The 9,804-nt window shown below is 43.5% G+C and overlaps 2 pseudogenes across 2 annotated transcripts; one reads left to right on the top strand and one right to left on the bottom strand.

The window, feature by feature from the left end:
- The first annotated feature begins 679 nt into the window (after window positions 1–679).
- On the top strand, window positions 680–3,034 carry LOC308427781 (vacuolar protein sorting-associated protein 45-like; annotated as a pseudogene). The gene has a single exon. The product of its transcript is annotated as a vacuolar protein sorting-associated protein 45-like (transcript).
- Window positions 3,035–5,479: 2,445 nt separating this feature from the next.
- LOC308428300 (cytochrome b-c1 complex subunit 1, mitochondrial-like) lies at window positions 5,480–9,742 on the bottom strand (annotated as a pseudogene). Its single transcript has 3 exons — window positions 9,684–9,742; window positions 8,896–9,104; window positions 5,480–6,503 (listed from the first exon to the last, which is right to left on the bottom strand). The product of its transcript is annotated as a cytochrome b-c1 complex subunit 1, mitochondrial-like (transcript).
- Between the last annotated feature and the right edge of the window lie 62 nt (window positions 9,743–9,804).

Genomic DNA, 9,804 nt, shown 5'->3' with positions numbered 1-9,804 from the left:
CAGAGTAAAAGGCTAGAAAACAATTTTCTAAGCAAATGGTCCAAGAAACAGGCTGGAGTAGCCATTCTAATATCAAGTAAAATTGATTTTCAACCAAAACTTATCAAAAAAGTTAAAAAGGACACTTTATATTCGTCAAAGGAAAGATTCACCAAGATGAAATCTCAATTCTGAATATTTATTCTCCAAATGCAAGAGCACCTACATTCATAAAAGAAAACTTACTAAAGCTCAAAGCACACATTGTACCTCATACAATAATAGTGGGAGACTTCAACACCCCACTCTCATCAATGGCCAGATCATGGAAACAGAAACTAAACAGAGACACAGTGAAACTAACAGAAGTTATGAACCAAATGGATCTAACAGACATCTATAGAACATTTCATCCTAAAACAAAAGAATATACCTTCTTCTTAGCACTTCATAGCACCTTCTCCAAAACTGACCATATAATCAGTCACAAAACAGGCCTCAACAGATACAAGAAGAATGAAATAATTCCAAGCATCCTATCAGATCACCATGGACTAAGACTGGTCTTCAATAACGACAAAAATTACAGAAAGCCCACCTACACATGGAAGCTGAACAATGCTCTACTCAATGATAACTTAGTCAGCGAAGAAATAAAGAGAGAAATTAAAGACTTTTTAGAATTTAATGAAAATGAAGGCATAACATACCCAAATTTATAGGACATAATGAAAGCAGTGCTAAGAGCAAAACTCATAGCTCTGAGTGCCTCCAAAAAGAAACTGGTTTAATTCAGCCTGGAAAGAGGGTGGGAAGGGCTGTGGAGCACCTGACAATTCTCCACCACGAACATGGTCTTTGCTGTGAAGCAGCATATTTCCAAAATGATAGAGGACAGCGGGCCCAGCATGAAGGTACTTCTCATGGATAAAGAAACGACTGGTATAGTGAGCATGGTCTGAGCATGGTCTACACACCATCAGAGATTCTGCAGAAGGAAGTACACTTCTTCAAATGAATTGATTCTCAAAACACCTCTTCGAATGAATTGATTCTCATGAAACACCTGAAAGCAATTTGTTTCCTTCCATCTACCAAGGAGAAAGTGGATTAGCTGATTCAGAAGCTCCAAAGACCCAAGTACAGCATATATTTTATTTATTTCAGTAATGTGATCAGCAAGAGTGATGCGAAGTCATTGGCTGAAGCTGACGAGCAGGAAGTTGTGGCTGAGGTTCAGGAATTTTACGGTGATTACATTGCTGTAAGTCCACATTTGTTTTCCCTCAATTTTTTGGGTTGTTGTCAGGGTTGAAACTGGGATCCAGCCCAGATATCTAGAATGACTCAAAGGCTGATGGCTCTCCTTTTGTCTCTGAAGAAGTACCCCACGATCCGTTATCAGCTTTCATCAGAAGCTGCAAAGAGACGGAGAGAATGTGTTAAGCAAGTGATAAGTAAAGAGTACGAACTCTGAATTCCAGCAGACAGAGGTTCCTCCGCTGCTTCTCATTCTGGATCTCTGTGATGACTCCAACACCCCACTGCTCAACCAGTGGACATATCAGGTCAGGGTCCATGAACTACTGGGCATAAACAACAACTGGATTGATCTTTCCAGAGTGCCAGGAATGAGCAAAGGCTTAAGAGAGGTGGTCCTGTCTGCTGAAAATGATGAATTCTATGCTAATAATATGTACCTGAACTTTGCTGAGACTGGTAGCAATATCTCATGAAAACAATCTCATGGAAGACTTCCAGAAGAAGAGGACAAAAGAGCAGCAAAAACTGGAATCCATCGCAGACATGAAGGCCTTTGTTGAAAAGTATCCACAGTTCAAGATGTCTGGGACTGTCTCAAAGCGCGTGACAGTGGTTGGATGGAGAACTGTCTCGGCTGGTCAGTGAGTGAAATCTGCTGGAGGTTTCAGAGGTTGAGCAAAAACTGACCTGTCAGAATGACCATTCTAGTGCTCTTCAGTATGCGAAGAGACTCCTGCAGAATCCAAAAGTCACAGAATTTGATGAGGTTCACCTGGTGATGTTTTAAGCTCTACATTATGAGCGCCACAGCAGCAACAGCCTGCCAGGGCTCACAATGGCTCTTAGAAATAAAGGTGTTGCTGAGAAGTACTGGAAGCGTGTGTCTGCAGTTGTTGAATATGGTGGTAAACGGGTTAGAGGAAGTGATTTCTTCAGCCCCAAAGATGCTGTGGCTATTACCAAACAGTTTCTCAAAGGACTGAAGGGAGTGGAAAATGTGAATACACAGTACCAGCCTTTCCTGCATGAGACCCTGGACCATCTCATCAAAGGAAGGCTTAAGGAAAACCTCTGTCCTTATTTAGGTTCCAGCACACTCAGAGACAGGCCTCAGGATATCATCATGTTTGTTATTGGAGGACTCACCTATGAAGAGGCACTGACAGTCTATGATCTGAACTGCACCACTCTTGGTGTGCAGATCGTTCTAGGAGGAACAACAATACACAACACAAAAAGTTTCCTAGAGGAAGTCCTGGCTTCTGGGCTGCACAGCCACAGCAGGGAGAGCTCACAGGTCAGCAAGCAGAAGATAAAATGGCAATCGAGAGCTCATAGTCTCTCTCTTACCCTGCCTCGGCCTTCCTGCTGACCAGGGGCTTCAAGATGGCTCTTGTGTTTGTTCTAACTCATTCCAGGTAACCCCGACTTCTGAACTGCTGGCACAGACACTGAGACCCCAACCCACTTGTGATTCTGTAGCAAATAAATATGTTCTTTGTGTATTTGACAGCAAAGAAAGAAAGAAAGAAAGAAAGAAAGAAAGAAAGAAAGAAACTGGAGAGAACATACACTAACAGCTTGACAGCACAGCTGAAAGCTCTAGAACAAAAAGAAGCAGATGCACCCAGGAGGAGTAGATGGCAGGAAATAATCAAATTCAAGGCTGAAATCAACCAAGTAGAAATAAAATGAACTATACAAAGAATCAACAAAACCAGCAACCGGTTCTTTGAGAAAATCAACAAGATAGATAAACCCTTAGCCAGACTAACCAGTAGGGCACAGAGACAGTATTCAAATTTAAAAATCAGATATTAAAAAGGAGACATAACAACAGAAACCTAAGAAAGTTTTTAAAAATCATTAGATCCTACTGAAAAAACCTATACTCAACAAAATTGGCAAATCTGGATGAAATGGACAATTTTCTAGACAGATACCAGGTATTAAGGTTAAATCAGGATTAGATAAACCATCTAAACAGTCCCATAACCTCTAAAGAAAAAGAAGCAGTCGTCAAAATAAGCCCAGGACCAGATGGATTTATTGCAGAATTCTATGAGACCTTCTTAGAAGACCTAATAGAAACAGAAGGAATATTATCCAATTCCTTCTATGAAGCCACAATTACACTTATACCTAAACCATACAAAGACCCAACAAAGAGAAAAAAACTTAAGACCAATTTCCCTTATGAATATCAATACAAAAATACTCAATAAAATTCTCACAAGCTGAATCCAAGAACACATCAAAACAATCATCCATCATGATCAAGTAGGCTTCATCCTAGGGATGCAGGGATGGTTCAATATATAAAAATCCACTATATAAACAACTCAAATTAAAAATACCACATGATCATCTCATTAGATGCCGAGAAAGCATTCGACAAAATTCAACACCTCTTAATGATCAAAGTCTTGGAAAGATCAGGAATTCAAGGCCCATACCTAAACATAATAAAAGCAATATACAGCAAGCCAGTAGCAAACATCAAACTAAATGGGGAGAAACAATCCCACTAAAATCAGGGAATAGACAAGGCTGCCCATTCTCTCCCTACCTATTTAATATAGTAATGGAAGTCCTAGCCAGAGCAATTAGACAACAAAAGGAGACCAAAGAGTTACAAATTGGAAAGGAAGAAGTCAAAATATCACTATTTGCAATGTTATGATAGTATACTTAAGTGACCCCAAATATTCCACCAGAGAACTCCAACAGCTGATAAATAACTTCAGCAAAGTGGCTGGATATAAAATTAACTCGAACAAATCCATAGCCTTTCTCTACTCAAAGGATAAACAGGCTGAGAAAAAAAAATTAGGGAAACAACAACCTTCACAATAATCCCAAATAATATAAAATACCTTGGTGTGACTCTAACCAAGCAAGTGAAAGATCTGTATGACAAGAACTTCAAGTCTCTGAATAAAGAAATTGAAGATCTCAGAAGATGGAAAGATCTCCCATACTCATGGATTGGCAGGATTAATATAGTAAAAATGGCCATCTTGCAGATTCAATGCAACCCCCATCAAAATTCCAACTCAATTCTTCATAGGGTTAGAAAGAGCAATTTGCAAATTCATTTGGAATAACAAAAATCTCAGGATAGTGAAAATTATTCTCAACAATAAAGGAACTTCTGGGGGAATCACCATCCCTGATCTAAAGCTGTATTACCGATCAATAGTGATAAAAACTGTATGTATTGGTACAAAAACAGGCAGGTAGACTGGTGGAATAGAATTGAAGATTCAGAAATGAGACCACACACCTATGGTCACTTGATCTTTGACAAAGAAGATAAAACCATTCAGTGGAAAAAAAGAAAGCATGTTCAACAAAGGGTGCTGGTCCAACTGTCGGTCAGCCTGTAGAAGAATGCAAATTGATCCATTCTTATCTACCTGTACAAAGCTCACATCTAAGTAGATCAAAAACCTCCACATAAACCCAGATACACTCAAACTAATAGAAGAGAAAATGGGGAAGAACCTTGAGTACATGGGCACTGGGAAAATTTTCCTGAACAAAACACCAATGGCTTATGCTTTAAGATCAAGAATAGACAATGGGGACCTCATAAAATTGCAAAGGTCCTTCAAGGCAAAGGACAAAACAGCAACCAACAGAATGGGAAATGATCTTTGCCAATCGGACATTTGGTAGAGGGCTAATATCCAATATATACAAAAAACTCAAGAAGTTAGACTCCAGAGAATCAAATAACCTTATTAAAAAATGAGGGACAGAGATGATCAAAGAATTCTCAACTGAGGAATATCGAATGGCTGAGGAGCACCTAAAGAAATGTTCAAAATCCTTAGTCATCAGGGAAATGCAAATCAAAACAACCCTGAGATTCCACCTCACGCCAGTCAGAATAGCTAAGATCAAAAACTCAGGAGACAGCAGATGCTGGCGAGAATAACACTCTTCCATTGTTGCTTGGATTGCAAGCTGGTACAACTACTCTGGAAATCATCTGACGGTTCCTCAAAAAATTAGACATAGTACTACCTGAGGACCCAGCTATACCACTCCTGGGCATATACCCAAAAGACCCTCCAACATATAACAAGGGCACATGCTCCACTATGTTCATAGCAGCCTTTTTTTTTTTTTTTTTAATTTTTCTCAATAGGGTTTTATTTGTGGTAACTGGCTGCATACAGCGTAGCAGCAGGAGTGGTGGGTCTATGGCAGGGACCCTGCCCTCCCTGCCTGCCTTTGAAGACTTCCTGCCTAGAAGCACAGCCAGAACATGCCACTGTGAATCCGGTTGTAGTCTGAGAGCTGCTGGATGGGCCCATATCCAGCCACTGCTGGACACTGGTCATAAAAATACTTGGAGCAAACCTCTTGCAGCATCTGGGCATCCACCTCCTCAATCCTGCTCTCCCATTCAGAGGGATGCAGCGGCCATAAGTCAGGAGGCTGCGACAAATGTCTTCACACACAGGGGTGGTGTCATCCAAATGAGATACCAAGGCATTCCTGAGGATGTTTTTGCCCGGAATCACCTCACTCTCTATAGCATTGGTGCGCAGGCGCATCCACTGGCCTTGCAAGAAGACCACATCGTAGATGCTCAAGGCATCGCCGACAAAACGTGCGCCCAGCAACCCAGTCTCAGAGTAGTTGATGTTGAAGGTCTGGAAACTCTGGCAGAATTTGTTAGCCACAGCAACTTCCACCACCGTAAGTGCAGTCGTAGTGGCCTATGATGGCATTGGCCACCTGGAGGGCCACGTTGTCTGGGTTATCCCAGTCAGGTCTTTCTACTGCAATGGCCACGTGGGCTAAAGGCAGGGAGGGCATCATCCCGATGGCGGATCTCACTGCCAGTAAAGCGACATGGACTTATACCAGGTATGGCGTCTTCTCTGTACACTTGGGAGATGGAGACACTGCTGAAGTGTTTCTGGGCAAGGTCTAGCAGCTGCTGGTGTTCCACCCCTCCAGCGGCAGCCTGCACCATTGGGGGAGCTTTGTAATGCCTGCTGAGGTTGTCAGTCAAGTCTGTACATGACAACCTCCTGATGTTCTCACTGGGCCCCTCCACAGCCTGGGCTAGAATGCTGTTGCATGCAGGTAATCAGAGGCTACATTCTGCATAGAGGCATCATTTCCCTGCATCTCCTGCAGGATCACATCTCGCTCCTTCTCGATCTGCAAGTCTTCCGGACTACTGTTCTGCTCAATATCTGCCAGGGGGGATGGAGAGATGGCTCCGTGGTTAAGAGGTCCTGAGTTCAAGTCCCAGCAACCACATGGTGGCTCACAACCATCTGGAATGCACTCTTCTGGTGTGTGTCTGAAGACAGCTGCAGTGTAGTCACATAAGCAGCCTTATTTATAGTAGCCAGGAGCTGCAAAGAACCCAGATGTCCTTCAACAGAGGAATGGATACAGAAAATGTGGTCCATTTACACAATGGAGTACTATGTAGCTATTAAAAACAATGACTTCATGAAATTCTTAGGCAAATGGATGGAACTAGAAAATATCATCCTGAATGAGGTAACCCAGTCACAAAAAACCAAAAACCAAAAAAAAAAAAAAAAAAACCAACAACCCCCCCCACACACACAGTATGCACTCACTGATAAGTGGATATTAGCTCAAAAGCTTGGATTACCCAGGATACAATTCACAGACCACATGAAGCTCAAGAAGAAGGAAGAGCAAAGTGCAAATGCTTCAGTTCTTCTTAAAAGGGGGAACAAAAATATTCACAGGAGGAAATACAGAGCAAAGACTGTAAGCAAAGACTGAAAAAAAAAGGCCATCCAGAGAGTGTCTCACCTGGAGATCCAGCCCATATACAGCCACCAAACCCAGACAATATTTCGTTCGGATGCCAAGAAGTACATGCTGACCGGAGCCTGATATAGCTGTCTCCTGAGAGGCTCTGCCAGATCGTGACAAATACAGGGGTGGATGCTCACAGCCAACCACTGAATTAAGAACAGGGTCCCCAAGGCAGGAGTTAGAGAAAGGACTGAAGAAGCTGAAGGGGTTTGCAACCCCAAAGGAAGAACAATACCAACCAACAAGAGCTCCCAGGGACTAAACCACTATCCAAAGAGTACACATGGACAGACCCATGGCTCCAGCTGCATATGTAGCAGAGGATGGCGCTGCATCTCAGTGGGAAGAGAAGCCCTTGGTTCTGCCAAGGCTCAATGCCCCAGTGTAGGAGAATGTCAGGGTGGGAAGGTAGGAGGGAGTAGGTGGTTAGGGGGCACTCCCATAGAAGCAGGGGAAAGTGGAATGGGATGGGGGGGTTATGGAAGGGGAAAGGGATAACATATGAAATGTAAATAAAATATATCCAATAAAGTATTAACTTGCTATGGGAATAACAAGAAAGAAAGAAAGAAAGAAAGAAAGAAAGAAAGAAAGAAAGAAAGAAAGAAAGAAAGGAAGGAAGAAAGAAAGAAAGGAAGGAAGAAAGAAAAGAGAAAGAAGAGCAAAAGAAAGGAAGGAAGGCAGGCAGGCAGGCAGACAGACAGACAGACAGACAGAAAATAATATAATTCTTCCCACTAACCTCTAGCTGGAATTTGGGTTGTTTTCTGAGATAGCCTAAGGAAAATCCCACACCGTAGCACTGTGATGACAGACCCACACAGTGACACTGTAGGCCACCATGACAGTCAGTGTGTGGAAACCTGAAGCAGGAGAGTGCCTCAGGTGTCCACTCAGACCTGAGGTCAGACCTTCTGGTTGAAGCATATTGATCATCAATAATATTACCAAGATGGCAAACGGTGAGTATCACAAAAGTACTATCTGTCACCTTGGCAATATTATTTCAGTGTTTTTAATTCCATTCCTTATCTTATATATTTTATGCATCAGACAACATTCCCGGGGCCAGGCAAGATGGCTCAGTGGGTTAAAAACCGCTTGCAGTACAAGTCTGATGACCAGAGATTGATCCCCAGAACTCAGAGACAAGGTGGAAACTGAGTCCTCACATTTGTCATCTGACCTCTACATGCATGACACAGGTGCACCCACACTTACACAGACACATCATATATGAACAGGCACACACACATACACAAACAATAAATGCAAAAGTATATCAGAACACTCCAGGAAGTAGGGAATGCTGGGAGGAGCTTGTGAGCCTGGCAAGAAGCTCAGGAGTTAAGGCCTAGGCTATAGTAAGTTTGTAGCATGGGCTAGCCTGTCTCTAAAAAAATAAAGCTAAGCCAAAGACAACACCTAAGCTCTGGAACTGTGTAGTGCTGTATATCTATAAACCCAACACTCAGGACGCTGAAGTAGAAGGATCTGGACCTCGAAGCCAGCTGAGCTACATAGACAGATCTGGTTTCAAAAAGACAAAAATGAAAAGAAGGTAAAACATCCCTGCAAAGCCCACCATACATCCCTCAGGACTTCAAGGGGACCACAGACAAGGTCCAGAGCCTTGGAGCCAAAGATTAACTAGAAGGTGTCAGGGGTGTCAGGGCTATGATTGCAGGGGTTGGCCGAGGCTTCCCCTTCAATCCCCACCCATTGCCTGGAGGCCCTCAGATCTGCTTGTCCGGCTGGGAAGATGCCTGGACTCGCCTGGTCCTCAGGTTTTCCATCTACACTCCTGAGCCCTGGCATCTGCCTTACTGCTTGCCTTCCCACATCCTGGCATCAGCTCCCGATTGCGTGTAGCTTGAAAAGCAGTCTGTGTGGGTGGGGAATCTTTATGAGGGTCTGGCCACTCAGAGACCAGGGAGGTGCAGCGTCTGGCAGCCTCCAATGCAGAGACTGATGAAGATCTGAACTTGGTATAGTGCCTCCCCTCAGGGACAAGGGGTGAAAGGCAGAGCGTGGCACTAGAGAAAAACAAGTAGGACAACTGCTAAACTACAGTGTGACCACTAAGCCTGTGGCTGCCCCTCCCTGTAGAGAGAAAAGGAATGGAGCCCAGGGTTGGGCCCTGAAATCAGGTCTCAGAATGCTCACAGCTCAGCCCAGCCTGCCCTTGCTTCTCACGTTGAAAGTCTGTGGTCCCCACTAGGAACCTTTGCTTTTCTCTGATCATTAGAAAGGCTTCAAGAATCACAGTTCTACTAGCAAAGCCTGCACACTTTTTCTCCAAGGGCCTAGGAGTCGAGATTTCATATTGGCTTGAAAAAGAACTGTCACTCAGCTGACCCTTATCCCACAGGTACTGCAGGGGACTTTGTATCCCCAGCAGAAGCACAGATGAACCACCTCCCTGGATGGGGATGAAGTCTGTTACCTGAGGGGTGGGTAGGATGGGAGTTAACTCCTCTGCTGATTTTTGTAGTGGCTATTCTTGGTTGTCAGCTTTACTATATCTGGAATGAACTACAATCCAGAATTGGAAGGCTCACCTGTGATCCTGATCTTTTGGCTGGGAGACACAAGTTTCTGACCTGGATCTTCACCTGTGGGACTGAGCATCCGCTAGATCCTCGGACTTGCATTCACAGCTGCTGCTGACCATTGTTGGGGGGTTGGGCTACAGACTGTAAGTCATCAACAAATTCCCTTTTACTATATAGAGAC

Source organism: Micromys minutus, assembly GCF_963924665.1.
Source record: "Micromys minutus genome assembly, chromosome: 12".
Lineage (NCBI taxonomy): Eukaryota > Metazoa > Chordata > Mammalia > Rodentia > Muridae > Micromys > Micromys minutus.
The sequence above is the reverse complement of the archived record's forward strand: the minus strand, read 5'-3'. Positions and strand labels throughout refer to the sequence as shown.